The sequence below is a fragment of the Ranitomeya imitator genome, chromosome 4 (assembly GCF_032444005.1).
Source record: "Ranitomeya imitator isolate aRanImi1 chromosome 4, aRanImi1.pri, whole genome shotgun sequence".
Lineage (NCBI taxonomy): Eukaryota > Metazoa > Chordata > Amphibia > Anura > Dendrobatidae > Ranitomeya > Ranitomeya imitator.
Window position 1 is genome coordinate 429227841 of NC_091285.1, and position 19308 is coordinate 429247148.

Genomic DNA, 19308 nt, shown 5'->3' on the forward strand with positions numbered 1-19308 from the left:
TTGTGGATTGTGATGAATGCTCCGCGGCACCAAAACAACCCGGGAATCCAAGCCCCGAGATTTCACATCAGAAATATACGCGCGTTTCAAGAGAGAAACGGGCAGCGCAGAACGCTAGGACCCGCATAACACGGCCCTCCAATAGCCCAGACGCCATACCACAAGTTACTCCTGAAAACAGAGAAATTGAACAGCTCTCCGAGGGTATGTGGTCACCCATAGAGCCCCTCAATATACCTGTGTGCCAGACTGTGCAATCTGCAGATACTGCTCTTGCAGGCTCTTCTAGCGTTTTTGCCCCTGTATTACCTCTAAAGAAACGCGCCGTATCCCGGCGCCGTGTAGATAGAAAGCAGAAAGTTGCTGTACATACACCTTACACATGTCGTCCTTCGTGGGATGCTGCCCATGTCAAAATGTTTACTGACATGTCTGCGCAGTACGCTCAAAGCAAACTCGCACAGATGGGACTAAAATCTTTCTGCGATACATATGAAAGACTGTTAAATGCATGTCCAACACCTGCCATTACCGCGGAACTGCGTGCTTTCAAACTAAATCACCCCTGATAAATCTAACTAAAGTCTTTTAAATCACATACAATGATTGTCATTTTTCATATGTGCGTGTTGTGTGTGTGTGTGTGTGTGAGTTCTGTATGTGATGCGTGTTCTTTACAAACCATAAACTTATAATAGCAAAATGTTGCTGCAGCCAGCCGCACACAGTTGTATTTTTTGCATTATTTCACAGTGCCTGATGCGTACCGGATGCCTGGTTGGCTGAGAAACGCCCGTGGGTGCAGAAGTGTTATTTCTATAAAGATATATTGCACGGTTTGCAAATACAGAAAGGGGATCAGCAAACAGCCTGAATTTGTACAAAAATAAGCCAGTCGCAGTATAGTACTGCCAGTAAACCATTTTTATATTCTGTAAGAATTTTTATAGTATTGAAATGTCTTTGTAAGCCATCAACGAGATTTTACACCAGGGAAATAAGAGATATCAAAAATACTATATGTGAACAGCATATTAATAAAGTGCAAAAATCATGTGTATTTGTTGTGTGTGTTGTGTGTGTGTCGCATGTGTTGTATGTGTTCTGTATGTTGTGTGTGTATGCTTGTCGTGTGTGTTGTATGTGATGTGTGTGTTTTGTATGTTATGTGTGTTTGTTGTGTGTGTCGCATGTGTTGTATGTGCTCTGTATGTTGTGTGTGTATGCTTGTCGTGTGTGTTGTATGTGTTGTGTTCAGATTCCGCAAAGATGCATTTGTCGGCATCATGCTGTTAGCTAACTTAAAGTGTGTTTCCTTTTTTCTGATTGTGTAAAGTGAGTGCGGTTAGCTTAAAATGTGTTCTTTATTTCCAATTAGTTCTGACAATAAAACATTTTTGTACTATTTAATGTTTTTACTTTTTATATTCTGTATTTGCCTAAGCAATAATGGTTTAAAAATTTCCAATGAATTTGTAAGTTTTCAAAAGTATACCCCAATGTATAATTAATATGATATTATGCCATCTAGTGGCCGTGATAAGTAATTGATTATGCTAATAAAGTGCAAAAACATGATAAGTCCTAAATGAATAATAACCGCATATTAATAAAGTGCAAAAACATGATAACATAAGTCCTAAATGACTAATAATCGCATATTAATCATAAATAAGTCCTAAATGTCTATTTCTTGTGTGTGTTGTATGTGTTGTGTGTGTGTGTGTGTGTGTGTGTTCGTGCCTGTCTGCCCGCGATTTTACACAAAAACATTAAAAGTCTGTATATGTTAGATGTCTTTGAATAAAAAGGAGTCAAATTATAGACAGCACAGGCCCCTGTAAAATTAATATGTGCTAAAATAATGTAGAATTAAAGAAAGCTGGAATAATATATGGGAATGTGTCACACCCTTTTGAGATATCAAAAATACTATATGTGTACACCATATTAATAAAGTGGTAAAATCACTGACCTATGTGGACCGCATATTAATAAAGTGCAAAAAATCCCTGACCTATGTGGTCAGCATATTAATAAAGTGCAAAAACATGATAACATAAGTCCTAAATGACTAATAACCGCATATTAATAAAGTGCAAAAAATCATGTGTATTTGTTGTGTGTGTGTTGTTTGTGTGTGTGTGTCGCATGTGTTGTATGTGTTCTGTATGTTGTGTGTGTGTGTATGTTTGTCGTGTGTGTTGTATGTGTTGTGTGTGTTTTGTATGTTATGTGTGTTTGTTGTGTGTGAGTTCTTTGTTGTGTGTGTGTGTTCGTGCCTGACCTATGTGGTCAGCATATTAATAAAGTGCAAAAACATGATAACATAAGTCCTAAATGACTAATAATCGCATATTAATCATAAATAAGTCCTAAATGTCTATTTCTTGTGTGTGTTGTATGTGTTGTGTGTGTGGGTTCTGTGTGTTTGTTGTGTGTGGGTTCTGTGTTGTGTGTGTGTGTGTTCGTGCCGGTCTGCCTGCGATTTTACACAAAAACATTAAAAGTCTGTATATGTTAGATGTCTTTGAATAAAAAGGAGTCAAATTATAGACAGCACAGGCCCCTGTAAAATTAATATGTGCTAAAATAATGTAGAATTAAAGAAAGCTGGAATAATATATGTGAATGTGTCACACCCTTTTGAGATATCAAAAATACTATATGTGTACAGCATATTAATAAAGTGCAAAAATCACTGACCTATGTGGCCCGCATATTAATAAAGTGCAAAAATCCCTGACCTATGTGGTCAGCATATTAATAAAGTGCAAAAACATGATAACATAAGTCCTAAATGACTAATAACCGCATATTAATAAAGTGCAAAAAATCCCTGACCTATGACAAAAAGCTAATATAATATAAACCAAAGATATAAAAAGAATGCTGAATTTTTACTAAACAGGTTGCTGCAGAATAAAAATGTCACAGCATGGAATAATAATGCTGAATTTATTTTCAAAGGATATTAGTAAGGCCGCGAACCAATAAATGATTTTACAATATTGTGTTATAAATCCCTTATAAATGAGAATGTGTTATAAATATCATATAAAAGTTGTGAAATTAATGTGTGATAAAATAATGTAGAATTAAAGAACGCTGGAATAATATCTGCGGATGCGGCAGCGCTAAAAGTTGTACATTTGTTTCTTACGTGTTTTGGTGCAGCCAAGAAGATTTTTTTATGCAGATTTTATATAAAATGCGGGCGAAAATAGTTAATATTGGTGTATTTTCATACACTTATCAAAACTTTGGGTTTCTACATAATTTTCTATTTATATGGACTAATTAGCATTACTATTCAGTTGCATTCTGAGATATATATATTAATGTACACTCTGCACGCCATCATGCCTGAACAAAACAGAAATGTAGATTTTTTTTGCGAATTTATTAAAAAGAAAAACTGAAATATCACACGGACATAAGTATTCAGACCCTTTGCACAGTATTGAGTGCAATATTACACTCAGTCATGCCGGCGATCTGCAGTAATTCAATATAAAATGGCTATTTTCATCATGTGATAAAATAATGCAGAATTAATGTTCATCGTGTCATTATCAGATACCACAAAGATGCATTTGTCAGCATCATGCTGTTAGCTAACTTAAAATTTGAGCTGTTGTTTTATTGTGAGAAATAAAATTTATATTCGTATAAAATACCGCTTCTTACTTGCTTGTGTTGTAACATTGTGGCATATTATATATATATATATATATATATATATATATATATATATATATATATATTGTGTATATAAGGCAGCCACAAGGAGAAAATCTGCTACACTGTGAATAAACACAGCTTACAATGCCCACAGATAACATCTAAATAACTTCTCAGATGCCATCTTCAGGACACAAAAAAGAGAAAGCAAATATCAAACATTCGGCGTTATAAAAACCAATGCCTGGGCACATGACCCGCAATAACCTTCAGGTACAATACATGTACAAACAGAAAAGCTGCCTCTTCTGCTTGTGAAAATAAACATTTATTGGGTACGCAAATACAACAACAATTGACCTAGGTGTTATAAACCTCTGAACCGCAGTTAACCTAAACATTTAGGTAATGTTCACCATTTAGTTAGTGTTCACCATTTACAAAAACAAATAGACAGCTTTAAGTTCTCCACTATATGAATACACTGAATAAAACACAGCTTGCAGAATCAAACTCGGGCTACGTGTAAAATCTAATATAAAACAAATGAGAAAGGTGTTATAAACCACGTGTAAAATAAATACACGACTAGGCTATAATTATAAACATGTGTTATATAAGTTCTCAAAACACAGCTTACAGAATCAAACTCGGACTACGTATAAAAACAAAATACGAGGAATAATATCAAAACTACAACAAATTAAACTATATTAAACGATATCAAAAGGGGGAATCAAACAAGGAGGGACAGCTGGATACCAGCCGTCAGACAAGGGGAGGGGTGTTGTGAGTTCTGTTTTTGGGCTCCCTCTGGTGGTTACTGATGGTACTGGGTGACTTGTCTTTCCTGGGTCTCTGGGTTCCACCTGTTCCATCAGGATATGGGAGTTTCCTATTTAACCTGGCTTTGCTGGCATTTCCTCGCCGGTTATCAATGTATCCAGTGTGTCTTGTTACCTCTGCTCCCTGCTCCTAGAACCTTCTGGTCAAGCTAAGTTTGGATTTTCCTGTTTTGGTGTTTTGCTTTATTTGGTTTTTAGTCCAGCCTGCAGATATGTGATTCTTGCTGCTGGTTGCTCTAGTGGGCTGAAATTGCTCCTCATGTACCATGAGTTGGCACATGAGTTCAAGTAATTTCAGGATGGTTTTTTGAAGGGTTTTTCGCTGACCGCGTAGTTCACTTTTGTATCCTCTGCTATCTAGCTTTAGCGGGCCTCATTTTGCTGAAACTGTTTTCATACTGCGTATGTGCTTTCCTCTCATTTCACCGTCATTATATGTGGGGGGCTGCTATTTCTGTGGGGGATTTCTCTGGAGGCAAGAGAGGTCTGTGTTTCTTCTAATAGGGGAAGTTAGATCTTCGGCTGGAGCGAGACGTCTAGGATCATCGTAGGCACGTTCCCCGGCTACTTTTATTTGTGTGTTAGGTTCAGGGTCGCGGTCAGCTCAGGTTCCATCGCCCTAGAGCTTGTTTGTATCTGTGCTTGTCCTTAGTGATCCCCTGCCATTGGGATCATGACAGACGGGTTACACACTTTGATACACTTTGATAGGGGGCGGGGCACCTGTCAGATTGAGTTTGACGAATAATCTGAATTATACACTACTGTGCAACTTTCTCCCATCTCCCTACTGCATCTCTGGAGCTCAGCCACAGTGATCTTGGGGTTCTTCTTTACCTCTCTCACCAAGGCTCTTCTCCCATGATTGCTCAGTTTGGCTGGACGGCCAGGTCTAGGAAGACTTCTGGTGGTCACAAATATCTTCCATTTAAGGTTTATGGAGGCCACTCTTAAGCATGTGACTTAAATATGAGTGTCTGAGCAAAGAGTCTGAATACTTATGACCATGTGATATTTCAGTTTTTCTTTTTCATTAAATTTGCAAAAATTTCTACATTTCTGTTTTTTCAGTCAAGATGGGGTGCAGAGTGTACATTAATGTGAAAAAATGAACTTTTTTGAATTTTCCAAATGGCTGCAATGAAACAAAGAGTGCAAAGTTTAAAGGGGTCTGAATATATTTTACCACTAACAAGAAGTACAATATGTCATGAAAAAACTTTCTCAGAATCAGTGGGATACGTTGAAGCGTTCTAGAGCTATAACCTCAAAGTGACAATGGTCAGAATTGTAAAAATTGGTGTTGTCATTAAGTACCAATTTGGCTATGTCACTAAGGGGTTAAAAGAATCCAGAGAATCACATTGTATGATTTTTACATAATTAATTTGAATTTATTGCATGAAATAAGTATTTGATACAATAGAAAAATAAAACTTAATATTTTGTACAGAAACCTTTGTTTGCAGCTATAGAGGTCAGACATTTTCTGCAGTTCTTGACCAAGTTTTCACACACTGCAGCAGGGATTTTGGTCCACTCCTCCATACAGATCTTCCCCAGGTCTTTCGCTGGGCAACATTGAGTTTCAGCTGCCTCAAAGATTTTCTATCGGGTCCAGGTCTGGAGACTGGCTAGGCCACTCCAGGACCTTGAAATACTTCTTCTGGAGCCACTCCTTGGTTGCCTTGGCTGTGTGTTTCAGGTCATTGTCATGCTGGAATGCAGGAAAAGGTTTGCCACCAGAGGCGGGCTCCCCCAAAGACACATGTGAAGCCATTAGGAATCAAGGAAGCGTGCACTCCCAATGAGAAAAAAAATTAACCAATGAAAAGAGAAACTGGTTTCCCTGAAAGGAAAACAGAGAACCTGCCCAAAGGGCATCGAGTGGCAACTAGGCTTTGGAATCAACCCAGGGAGGAGAGAAAGGGGAAAATAAAAGGGGGATTCCCTGCGTAGATCGTAATTATGCCTTGAATGGAGGAACCAGAGTTTGGAGGTCCACTAGCGGGCCGTAACAGTTAAATTGAAATAACAAGGAAAGAATTCAGAACATGCTACTGTGAACATGCTGGAGACCAAACGTTGAGTACATACTGAAGGGAATCTCTATAGCGCCCTGGATCTCATCAGAGTGATGTAAGCACTTTTCCATCAACAAATGGCTCTGAAGAAAAAACAAAAAAACAAAGAACCGTCTGAAGAGTCAACCCCTTGCCTGTTGAAGAAGATAGAACATAGTTTACCCTGGACGACTCAGCAGACTCATATCAATCAAGAAGCTAAACTCAAGCATACTGGGAAGAGGATGGTCATAGGTACTAACAAAATTGTAGTCTAGATGGGCATTGGAGGGCACATTAGTGTCTGAGCGTCGAACTCAAACAGAGAGATAGGTACCGTCCTACTACAAACAAAAAGAACTTATGAGGAAAAAGTCCCTGAAAAGCTGGAGAGTGCCACACCACACCTGGGAGGAGACCAGCAAACTCCAGAAAAAATTGAGGAGCACATAGCATCCAGAAGAAAACCTGACTGACGAAAGGAACAACATTCAGTATGATGTCATGGGCGACCTTCATCCGTCCTGGACCATCTGGGACAGGGGCGAGGATTCTCGTGTGTGGTCCCATTTATCTTCATAAGAGCCACAACCGCCGATGATAACGGTGAAAATAAGGATACGATTGTTGCCGAAATAAAAAAAAATGTTTTTGCTATGCTCCTCATCGGATCCAGGCCTGGAGCAGCCCTCGTACAATGGTTGATACTTGTGCAGAGTAATATCTAACTCTTGTCAGAGGGGGGGACTTGATCCTGCAACACTCGGAAATCAAATCCAAGAAACGATAGGCTCTTGTGTTCAAGGCTTTATCCGGTTCCGGTGTCTATAAGAAAGAAGAGGTAAGTACTGACAAACAAACAGGGAGCTCGTGTATTGAAATAGCTTAAAAGACTCTAGGATTGCACAGAAAAAGGTCATGAGAATCATAGTATATATTGGATCTGACTCAGTAAGAGATAGCCAGAACATATAAACTGCCATTGGTGAATCTTGTATGGTAGGTGTACCACACTAGCTAGTGGGTAGAACCTGAGGACAGCACTGTAATCTGACCTACTGGATAGCTAATGGTAGGTCTGTATAACCAGATGGTCAGTAAAGGCACCTGGGAAACAATTAGTGGAGGCACTGACGTTATCAGTCCAGGTTGGCAAGGTAAAAGCACACACGGACGGTGACTCTGTGGAGGTAGAGGGCAACAAAAGGGCGAACGAGGCTGCTAAAGTAGCAGCAAGGCGGCCTAGGGAGCAGTGGACGGTGGCGGGGAGTCAGAGTATTCCAGCCACACTGAGCCTAGATGTCCTGAAATCCCTCCAGCTGCCCAAAGAAGGAACACTGGGAGAGAATGGGAGCTGAGCTGAACTCAGAAAGAGTATGGGAGAATAAGGATAAATCGTATATACCAAGATCCCTGCTCCCAATCATGGCGCAAGCAACACAAGATGCCTTCTGGATCGCCTCACCTGAATACAGGACAGAACACCAGTACCCTGCAGTATTCAACCCAAGGCATGTCTGCATCTCTGAAAAGACGACTGCTTCAATCTACTGTACTGTACCTGGTAGGTGATGCGTCTGAATCCTGGATAGCAGAGAGAGCGCTGCTGCTGACAGCTGTAAGTATCCTGCAACTCATTGTCTCTATGTGGGAGTACAGTGTGACTGTTCATACTGTACTCCTCCAGAGGTATGGAGAAGATCCATCTGAAAAAGAAAAGACGTTACTGGAAAACGACGAAAACCGCGGTCTATTAAAAGACCGGTGTTCACCTCCTACTGACACTAAGCTAAAATTGACCAGCTTGACCCCGATCGGTGGGGTGTACACTACTGAGGAGAAGCTAACTTTTGTTATTTGCATAGTGTCCTCCTAGTGGCAGAAGCATACACCCATGGTTTCCTGTGTCCCCCAATGAAGCGATACAGAAATAAGAGTTAAATATAAACCAAATCATTATAAATCCAATTTATACCAACAGGCATTTCAACAATAGATGCTAATAAAAAATAACAGATAATGTAAATCAATACTATACCCGACATGGAGTACAAACCCTTCCTCAACCCAACACGTGTCGCTAGCTTGTGTATCTTTGTCAGGGGTAGTCAGTCAAGTGTCAGTAAAGTCAGGTATATATAGTAGTAAGTGCACTTACTGATGTTTCAATAAACGCCAACACATGTGCACGGTGCCAACACGGTGCATAGGCAGCATCAATAGTAAAAAGTTGGTCACACAGGGTTAATTAATAGCAGCGTTAACGGAGTGCGTTACACCGCAGCATAACGCGGTCCGTTAACCCTGCCATTAACCCTGTGTGAGCGCTGATTGGAGGGGAGTATGGAGCGGGCACTGACTGCGGGGAGTAAGGAGCGGCTATTTTGCCACCGACTGTGCCCGTCGCTGATTGGTCGTAACTATTTTGCCGCGACCAATCAGCGACTTGGGATATCCGTTACAGACAGAAGGACAGACAGAAAGACAGAAGTGACCCTTAGTCAATTATATTGTAGATTTTTCTCTTAACATTGAAAAAAATAGGTGCAAGTTCGATACAAAAAAGGTCCATCTTCCAGATCCAATTGGAGATGAAATCGTGATTTTATTGTTAATCCATTAAAAAGATATACATATTGCAAAAATAAAATAAATGAAGAGGGAGACCTACACATTTCGAACGCCAAACATTCTTAATCTTGGAGGACCTTTTTTCCTTGAACTTGCATCTACAAATGCTGGGTGGTGGCGTGTCCTCGTACTTCCTCACTAATCTGAAGGGAAAGGGTGAGCTGGTGTTTTTTCGTTATACTTTGAACAAAAAAAATAGGGGCAAATGCAATAATGAATAGGATAATTTCAAAGTCTGCAAAGAACAAAAATTAAAGTGCAAGACACTCTAAATATAGAAACACACACTATTACAGCAGTATTTTACTGCCAAGGGATACAAAGTGATTCCAGCAGAGGTAATAAAATCATGATTTATTGACAAAATCTTAAAAACAAACATAAAGGGAAAAACAGGGTGGGAATAAACCTTCAAAGGGGGATGTGCGGAGAGAAAGGAGGCAGGGTCTACCATACAAGTGAAGGTTTTGGTGATGCAAATGATTGGAAACAGAGTTATATAGCCGTATATACCGATCTTTCAGATTCCGTCTTCTTAGTCATATCAAAGTCAGGGGTTCCAAATATAAAGTGCTTAGTGCAATAAAACAATACAATAAGGCAGATAACAAATCACTGACAGACTGTCATAGAGGTGTATAAAACGGCATATGTTATTATAAACCAAAAGTGGTTTCATACATACAGTGGGGCAAAAAAGTATTTAGTCAGTCAGCAATAGTGCAAGTTCCACCACTTAAAAAGATGAGAGGCGTCTGTAATTTACATCATAGGTAGACCTCAACTATGGGAGACAAACTGAGAAAAAAAAAATCCAGAAAATCACATTGTCTGTTTTTTTATCACTTTTTTGCATATTATGGTGGAAAATAAGTATTTGGTCAGAAACAAACAATCAAGATTTCTGGCTCTCACAGACCTGTAACTTCTTCTTTAAGAGTCTCCTCTTTCCTCCACTCATTACCTGTAGTAATGGCACCTGTTTAAACTTGTTATCAGTATAAAAAGACACCTGTGCACACCCTCAAAAAGTCTGACTCCAAACTCCACTATGGTGAAGACCAAAGAGCTGTCAAAGGACACCAGAAACAAAATTGTAGCCCTGCACCAGGCTGGAAAGACTGAATCTGCAATAGCCAACCAGCTTGGAGTGAAGAAATCAACAGTGGGAGCAATAATTAGAAAATGGAAGACATACAAGACCACTGATAATCTCCCTCGATCTGGGGCTCCACGCAAAATCCCACCCCGTGGGGTCAGAATGATCACAAGAACGGTGAGCAAAAATCCCAGAACCACGCGGGGGGACCTAGTGAATGAACTGCAGAGAGCTGGGACCAATGTAACAAGGCCTACCATAAGTAACACACTACGCCACCATGGACTCAGATCCTGCAGTGCCAGACGTGTCCCACTGCTTAAGCCAGTACATGTCCGGGCCCGTCTGAAGTTTGCTAGAGAGCATTTGGATGATCCAGAGGAGTTTTGGGAGAATGTCCTATGGTCTGATGAAACCAAACTGGAACTGTTTGGTAGAAACACAACTTGTCGTGTTTGGAGGAAAAAGAATACTGAGTTGCATCCATCAAACACCATACCTACTGTAAAGCATGGTGGTGGAAACATCATGCTTTCGGGCTGTTTCTCTGCAAAGGGGCCAGGACGACTGATCCGGGTACATGAAAGAATGAATGGGGCCATGTATCGTGAGATTTTGAGTGCAAACCTCCTTCCATCAGCAAGGGCATTGAAGATGAAACGTGGCTGGGTCTTTCAACATGACAATGATCCAAAGCACACCGCCAGGGCAACGAAGGAGTGGCTTCGTAAGAAGCATTTCAAGGTCCTGGAGTGGCCTAGCCAGTCTCCAGATCTCAACCCTATAGAAAACCTTTGGAGGGAGTTGAAAGTCCGTGTTGCCAAGTGAAAAGCCAAAAACATCACTGCTCTAGAGGAGATCTGCATGGAGGAATGGGCCAACATACCAAAAACATTGTGTGGCAACCTTGTGAAGACTTACAGAAAATGTTTGACCTCTGTCATTGCCAACAAAGGATATATTACAAAGTATTGAGATGAAATTTTGTTTCTGACCAAATACTTATTTTCCACCATAATATGCAAATAAAATGTTAAAAAAACAGACAATGTGATTTTCTGGATTTGTTTTTCTCAGTTTGTCTCCCATAGTTGAGGTCTACCTATGATGTAAATTACAGACACCTCTCATCTTTTTAAGTGGTGGAACTTGCACTATTGCTGACTGACTAAATACTTTTTTGCCCCACTGTATGCTCACATGTAAAGCGCCATGGAATAAATGGCGCTATAATAATAAATAATAATATGTTGAATTATAAAGTGCTATAAGACCGCCAAAGTTAGGAGTGACAGAACTTGTGGAAAGGCCAGGACAGGCGCACATACCCAACCCCTACACGGGGTGTCTAACCCTGTAGACCCCCTACGAAGAAGCTTTTGTGAACGGGGGATGTGTTGCGGTCCTGGTCTTTTCACAAGCTCTGTCTCGGTTTAGCTGGCAATCATTACAATTTGACAGTACAACGTACCATGGATGAAGTCGCTCTATTCTACGTATACCAAGAACTTTCCAAAGCAGGTAATGGTAACATTTAAACATGCTGCACACATGTTTTCTTCAGTGCTCTTGTTAGTGTGCTGAATGCTTGTGGAGAAGAAAATAAAATAAAACTGGGCTCACATCCATGTACTCGAAATAATTATTCTAAAGGCTTCTTCAGAAGAGCTTATTATAAGATGTTCAGAAACCTTACAAACACATTACAGCCAGCGAGCCAATGCACATGACCCATTTTCCATATGGACCAACAACGTGTGGAAAAAATTGCACCATTGACTATTGTGGTCTGATTTACAGAAGAGGTTAGTGCACGTACATAAGTAGCTACTGCACATATCCGCTATGCAGAAGAGCACACGGAGGCACGTCACGTCCAAAATTTAAGCATGTGACTGGCCTAACTTTTAATAAGGCTGTCTGAACCCGGCTCAAATCAGTCAAGTATACAAAGATCAAACAAATCTGGTGGAAATGAGAACATATAAAAGATTAAAGAAATATTCAGAAAATCAACCAAACGTCTAATTGACCTTTTGTGTTTTCGCTCCAAGGATCACTCTTATTTTTTTTAACATTCAACATGTAGTGATGTGTTAATTTTTCACCCATTACAACCTGGTTTTATCCAATGCTACCACTACAAAGTGCATAAGACAAATGAGTTCAAGGAGACAAATAGATGTGACTCAGCACTTCTCGCAGTCGCTCTGCCATGCACTTCTCCTCTAGCTGAATGTGTTTAATAGCCTCATGTGATTACAAGATGAGTCAGCCACTGGCATCATTTATTGGGAGCATTACTATACTTATGGTCATGCTACACTACAAGATACTATTCAAAAGAGCATGTACAATGGAACGCTTTACCTAAAATTTACAGAATAATGTAAACTTGTCATAGTTTAGGTTTCTCCATAAAGCTCCAATTAATTGTAACCACCTAATCAAAACAAAATCGGACATTTCTAATAGGATTTACTCACATTAATATCCATCATTCAACTGCATATATGGCTGGTCACTACAAAGAAAAAATGGCCCACATTTATTAATAATTCCAAATTTTGCACCAATGAAATTGAAGAGGATCTATGCCCAGAATTCCTCCTAATTTATAAAAAAAAGCATGTGCCTCTTAAGAAATCCGATGCATTTTGAACTAAATAAAAGTGGAAAAGTGTGTTTTATTTCAAATAAAACACTTTATACTTGTTATGTCTTTATTTACCATATATGTTGTGCGCTTGATGTCACCTGACAATACAAAGGTGACATCAACCCCACAAATATGAACCCCACTTGCCACCGCTACAGGGCAAGTGGGAAGTGTTAGAATCTGTTTTGTTTTGACCATCCGCCATCTTGTTGTGGTTTTCTGGCTGCTGGTCTTTTTCCCTTGGTGCTGGGTTGTCTTAGTTCAGGTGATTGTGTCACCCTTTATTACCCAGCACCTGCCTCCCATTCCTTGCTGGACAATAGTGTTAATCCGCTAGAGTTCTGGCTAGGTGCTTAGACAACTTTCTGTGTTTGATATTGTGCAGTTCTGGGATCTCTAGTTTTGCTATCTTTAGTTTCTGTTTTCAGTTTGTTTCTGCAGCCTTCTCTGTGTTTTCTATTAGGAGGTGACCTGTTTTTTTAAACCCAGTACTTAGATCTTTTAGGGACCTCCTTCCCCTTATCTATAGGTCTTCGCTGAGTTTAAACTAGGATCGTTGGTGGGTCTATTCACAAGGAATGGGTTGCCCACTTCATCATAGGGTTTCAGCCTAGCAGTTTTGTAACAGGAAGAGCCGTGCAAAGCACCAGAATTGGTGAACCTAAAAGATGTGCCTTTTCTGGGCGGCTGTTGGCTGCTATTTTTAGGCTGGGGTGTCAATATCCATGGCACCTTACCAGCCTGAGAATACCAGCCCCCAGCTTTAGCTTGGCTGGTTGTCAAAAATGGGGGGACCCCACACCATTTTATTGTTTATTTAAATAATTTAAAAACAACAGCGTGGGTACCCCTCTATTCTTGATAACCAGCCTTGCTGAAGCTGACAGCTGAGATTTGCAGCCCCCAGCTGTCAGTTTTGCCTGGCTGGTTATCAAAAATACAGGGGAAGCCACACCGTTTTTTTAATGTATTTATAGCGCAGGCAGCAGGTTATGAATACTCCCATCAGCCACTCTCGCTGTTATTAGCGGCAGCTGGAGTAGGCTGATGGGAGTAATAGTCCAATCAGCCGCCGCCTGCTCTCATTGTTATCACTTGAATACAACTCTCATCATTCTCCCCTGCTCGCACTGATCGCCGGCAGAGCAGGGAAGAATGAGGCGAGCGGTCTTCAGCACCTGGGAACAGAGCTAATTGAAGTGCTGCATCTCAAGCGACGGTGCGTGTGGTACTGATGCGGCACACGGTTACCACACGTGTGCCACAACACACGGATACCTCTGGTATGTGTGAAATGGGCCTAAGGCAGGTTTCAGAATCTGCCTGAAAAAGATATCACGTGCAAATGCCCTCTCGGGATGGGTGGGGGACCCAGCAGTTGGACCCCCAGTTATCGGGAAGTTATAGCGCTCAGGATCACGCCCTGGTTCTCGGGATGGGTGGGGGACCCAGCAGCTGGACCCCCAGTTATCGGGAAGTTATAGCGCTCAGGATCACGCCCTGGTTCTCGGGATGGGTGGGGGACCCAGCAGCTGGACCCCCAGTGATTGGGAAGTTATAGCGCTCAGGATCACGCCCTGGTTCTCGGGATGGGTGGGGGACCCAGCAGCTGGACCCCCAGTGATTGGGAAGTTATAGCGCTCAGGATCACACCCTGGTTCTCGGGATGGGTGGGGGACCCAGCAGCTGGACCCCCAGTGATTGGGAAGTTATAGCGCTCAGGATCACACCCTGGTTCTCGGGATAGGTGGGGGACCCAGCAGCTGGACCCCCAGTGATCGGGAAGTTATAGCGCTCAGGATCATGCCCTGGTTCTCGGGATGGGTGGGGGACCCAGCAGCTGGACCCCAGTGATCGGGAAGTTACAGCGCTCAGGATCACACCCTGGTTCTCGGGATGGGTGGGGGACCCAGCAGCTGGACCCCAGTGATCGGGAAGTTACAGCGCTCAGGATCACACCCTGGTTCTCGGGATGGGTGGGGGACCCAGCAGCTGGACCCCCAGTGATCAGGAAGTTATAGCGCTCTGGATCACACGCTGGTTCTCGGGATGGGTGGGGGACCCAGCAGCTGGACCCCCAGTGATTGGGAAGTTATAGCGCTCAGGATCACGCCCTGGTTCTCGGGATGGGTGGGGGACCCAGCAGCTGGACCCCCAGTGATCGGGAAGTTACAGCGCTCAGGATCAGGCTGCCGTCACACTAGCAGTATTTGGTCAGTATTTTACATCAGTATTTCTCAGCCAAAACCAGGAGTGGGTGATAAATACAGAAGTGGTGCATATGTTTCTATTATACTTTTCCTCTGATTGCTCCACTCCTGGTTTTGGCTTACAAATACTGATGTAAAATACTGACCAAATAATGACTAAATACTGATAGTGTGATCCCGGCCTCACACCCTGGTTCTCGGGATGGGTGGGGTTCCCAGCAGCTGGACGCCAGTGATCGGGAAGTTAAAGTTTTCCATTAATTAGTGACATACTCCAAACCTGAGAGCAATACATTCTAGTGAGAAGCCTAGAATGGCCGCAGCGTCGGTATGGAGCCAGTCACACACTTCCTGTGCAGTTAGAACACCTGCATACACTACTGGCGCCATGACACTGACATCACAAGCCTTCACTGCTCAGTTCACACTTGTACAGACCAACTGGAACAGACGCGTCTCCCTCAGCAGAACACAAGGCTGCGCTTCTCGCTCTCACTTTCCCGCCCAGAGCTCAGGAGGGATACTGACAACACGCAGTGCAGATAATCCCCACTAATCTCTCCGCACAACAGCCCTCATCCAACATGGCCGCCTCTGCTCAGCTGACAAGAACTGCAGCTCCGTAACCTGAGGTGAACCGACGGTGTGTACGTCAGCGCAGTAGACGTGCGACACGTGATCGCAGCGCGCTCTCTGATTGGCCGTAATACTTGGTCAGGTGGTGGAGGCTTAGCGGAGGTTCTGCGGCGGAGTCGTGGTTTCCAAGGAGACGTTTGGAGAGAATGTGGAGGAGGAGCCGGTCCGTTTTCTGTGAGTTTAGTGACCTGTCCGTGGCACGTGTGTGGGGCCTCAGTGGGGGCAGAGCGCGGGGCACTGGGCTGGACTCGGGAGGTGGCAGAAGGACACGTGTTGTATGCGGCTGTGGGGGTAGAAAGGCTGCGGGACCCTCATTATGGCGGCTGCTCGTGCTGGAGAGACGTGACATGTCGCCCTAGGTTCTTAAAGGGAATGTCCAGCCTCCCTGTCACCCAGTGAATCAGACACAGCTGTGGTGTGCTTTTTCACACTGAACCAGCCACGTGTTAGTTAATTGCAGGGGCTTCAATGTATCTTTGTGTAGCCTGAGTTTCATCCACTGAGTGCCATCCATTGGGGGGTTTCCTGCAGTATCAGATTGTTGGGGGTCCTCTCAGCCAGTCATCTGACAAGGCCAGCTGTTTGGTGACTGTGCCAAGCGTGGGACCCTCAGCCACCTGACATTGCTGGGCTATCCCATGTTATAGAGGTGGAAACCCCATGACATTCTTTGGACGTAGACGTTCGGAGACCATATGCGTTTCCATTAGTCTGGTAATAAAAGCCAGATCCGTGTCCCGCTCCTCAGGGTCTGTGCACACGCTGAGGAAAATGTCTGCGTCTCTTGGCAGGAAAAATGCGCGTATTTGAGTGAGGTCAATAGTGAAAACCTTAGGGTTAACCCTAACCCAAATCTGCAAGTCACAAATACTGAACGTGTGCATGACACTTCGGGTTTCTCACTCACTGGGCTGGCATCAGGTTTTGCCATAAATCCGCACTCATAAAATGCGACAAAAACGGACCAAATCTGCAACGTGTGCACACAGGCTAAAGGTACCGTCACACTCAGCGACACTGCAGCGATATAGACAACGAGCCAACCTAAACTAGATCGCTGGAGCGTCGCTGTAGAGACGTCAAACACGGCAACACCAGAACGATGCAGGAGCGATCCAGTGACGTAACGGCGACTCACTTATCTTTCTCGCTGGTTGTTCGCTCCATGTAAAATGTTGCTGGCGTCGTTGCTTTTGATGTCAAACATGACGATACACGCCGACCTGACGACCAAATAAAGTTCTGGACTTCTAGCTCCGGCCAGCGATGGCATAGCGGGATCCAGATCGCTGCTGCGTGTCAAACACAACGAGATCGCTATCCAGGACGCTGCAACGTCACGGATCGTTGTCGTTCTCATTGCAAAGTTGCTGAGTGTGACGGTACCTTAAAGGTACCTTAAAGGTACCGTCACACTAGACGATATCGCTAGCGATCCGTGACGTTGCAGCGTCCTCGCTAGCGATATTGTCCAGTGTGACAGGCAGCAGCGATCAGGCCCCTGCTGTGCTGTCGCTGGTCGGGGAAGAAAGTCCAGAACTTTATTTGGTCGCTGGACTCCCCGTAGACATCGCTGAATCGGCGTGTGTGACACCGATTCAGCGATGTCTTCGCTGGTAACCAGGGTAAACATCGGGTAACTAAGCGCAGGGCCGCGCTTAGTAACCCGATGTTTACCCTGGTTACCATCGTTAAAGTAAAAAAAACAACCGCTACATACTTACCTACCGCTGTCTGTCCTCGGCGCTCTGCTTCTCTGGTCTGGCTGTGAGCACAGCGGCCGGAAAGCAGAGCGGTGACGTCACCGCTCTGCTTTCCGGCTGCCCGGCGCGCACAGCCAGACCAGAGAAGCAGAGCGCCGAGGACAGACAGCGGTAGGTAAGTATGTAGCGGTTGTTTTTTTACTTTCAGGATGGTAACCGGGGTAAACATCGGGTTACTAAGCGCGGCCCTGCGCTTAGTTACCCGATGTTTACCCTGGTTACCGGGGACCTCGGGATCGTTGGTCGCTGGAGAGCTGTCTGTGTGACAGCTCTCCAGCGACCAAACAGCGACGCTGCAGCGATCCGGATCGTTGTCGGTATCGCTGCAGCGTCGCTAAGTGTGACGGTACCTTAAAGGGACTCTGTCACCTGAAATTGGCGGGACTGGTTTTGGGTCATATGGGCGGAGTTTTTGGGTGTTTGATTCACCCTTTCCTTACCCGCTGTCTGCATGCTGGCTGCAATATTGGATTGAAGTTCATTCTCTGTCCTCCATAGTACACGCCTGCGCAAGGTAATCTTGCCTTGCACAGGCGTGTACTACGGAGGACAGAGAGTGAACTTCAATCCAATATTGCAGACAGCATGCAGACAGCGGGTAAGGAAAGGGTGAATCAAACACCCAAAAACTCCGCCCATATGACCCAAAACCAGTCCCGCCAAATTTAGGTGACAGGTTCCCTTTAAGACTGCATTCCAAATCAGCTTGGGTGGTACCATCCCAGAGACATGGACCCCTCCCCCCCCCCCCCCAGGTGTCATCCCAGCTCTTCTGTTTTTTGCTGAATCCGCTGTGTCTGATCTCATTTTATCCATTGACTCTTCGCAATGGATCAGTGAAACACCTAAGACACTCGGATGGATCACTGAAGCACAAAGTCTGTCTTCAGTGTGTCGTCCGTTTTCCTCTTAGACTTTGATGGCTGAGTCTGATCCACACAACAGATGGGGATAGGAGATTTACACAGTGTGAGCACAAGGCCGGACTAGGACGTCTCACATGAATGTGTGAGCGAAGCCTTAGGCTGTGTTCACAAAATGTGTCTTCAGCTCTTCAATGTTAATGCCTGATGAATAACATTGGGATGTCCCTTTGACAAACATTTGGCCACAATTTTATGCCCACAGTGAGTTGTGTAGGCATGAAGATTGTAGACGCCCTTTTGGCCAGATTTACAATATGAGATGCTGCATGTGTCATAGAGCACATGGAGTGGGAGAGCTTTCAGCTTGTACAATCGTACCCATTAATATATGGCATACTTCTATTTACTGATGGTCCGCAATGCATTAGTGCTGATTTGGACCAGTATTCATCCCACAGGTGATACCAGACAGTATGGTGTCATTGGAAATGTTAGAGTATTGTGATCAGTTTATTATAATAGCTAAATAGATTTTGTGAAGTGAAAACCGTTCCCGGTGACTACCTATTGAAGCTCATCAAGAGAATGCCAAGCGTGTGCAAAGCAGTCATCAAAGCAAAAGGTGGCTACTTTGAAGAACCTAGAATATAAGACATAATTTCAGGTGTTTCACACTTTTTTGTTAAGTATATAATTCCACATGTGTTAATTCATAGTTTTGATACATTCAGTGTGAATGTACAATGTTCATAGTCATGAAAATACAGAAAAATCTTTAAATGAGAAGGTGTGTCCAAACTTTTGGTCTGTACTGTATATTAGACTTTTTTAATGGAAAGGGGCTAGAAACAA

General features: G+C 43.3%; 1 protein-coding gene and 1 long non-coding RNA gene across 3 annotated transcripts in view; one reads left to right on the forward strand and one right to left on the reverse strand.

Moving 5' to 3' along the window:
- Positions 1–5450: 5450 nt before the first annotated feature.
- LOC138676338 (uncharacterized) lies at positions 5451–14919 on the reverse strand. Its single transcript, XR_011320776.1, has 3 exons — positions 12809–14919; positions 11794–11909; positions 5451–9403 (listed from the first exon to the last, which is right to left on the reverse strand). It is a non-coding gene; the product is annotated as an uncharacterized lncRNA (long non-coding RNA).
- Positions 14920–15898: 979 nt separating this feature from the next.
- TMEM266 (transmembrane protein 266) overlaps positions 15899–19308 on the forward strand; it is a 64512-nt gene continuing 61102 nt past the window's right edge. Inside the window, exon 1 of one of the 2 annotated variants that reach the window (XM_069765530.1) lies at positions 15899–16001. The gene's annotated coding sequence lies outside the window, so the exon portion shown is untranslated. The remainder of the gene's footprint in view (positions 16002–19308) is intronic. The other variant, XM_069765531.1, reaches the window with a different exon arrangement.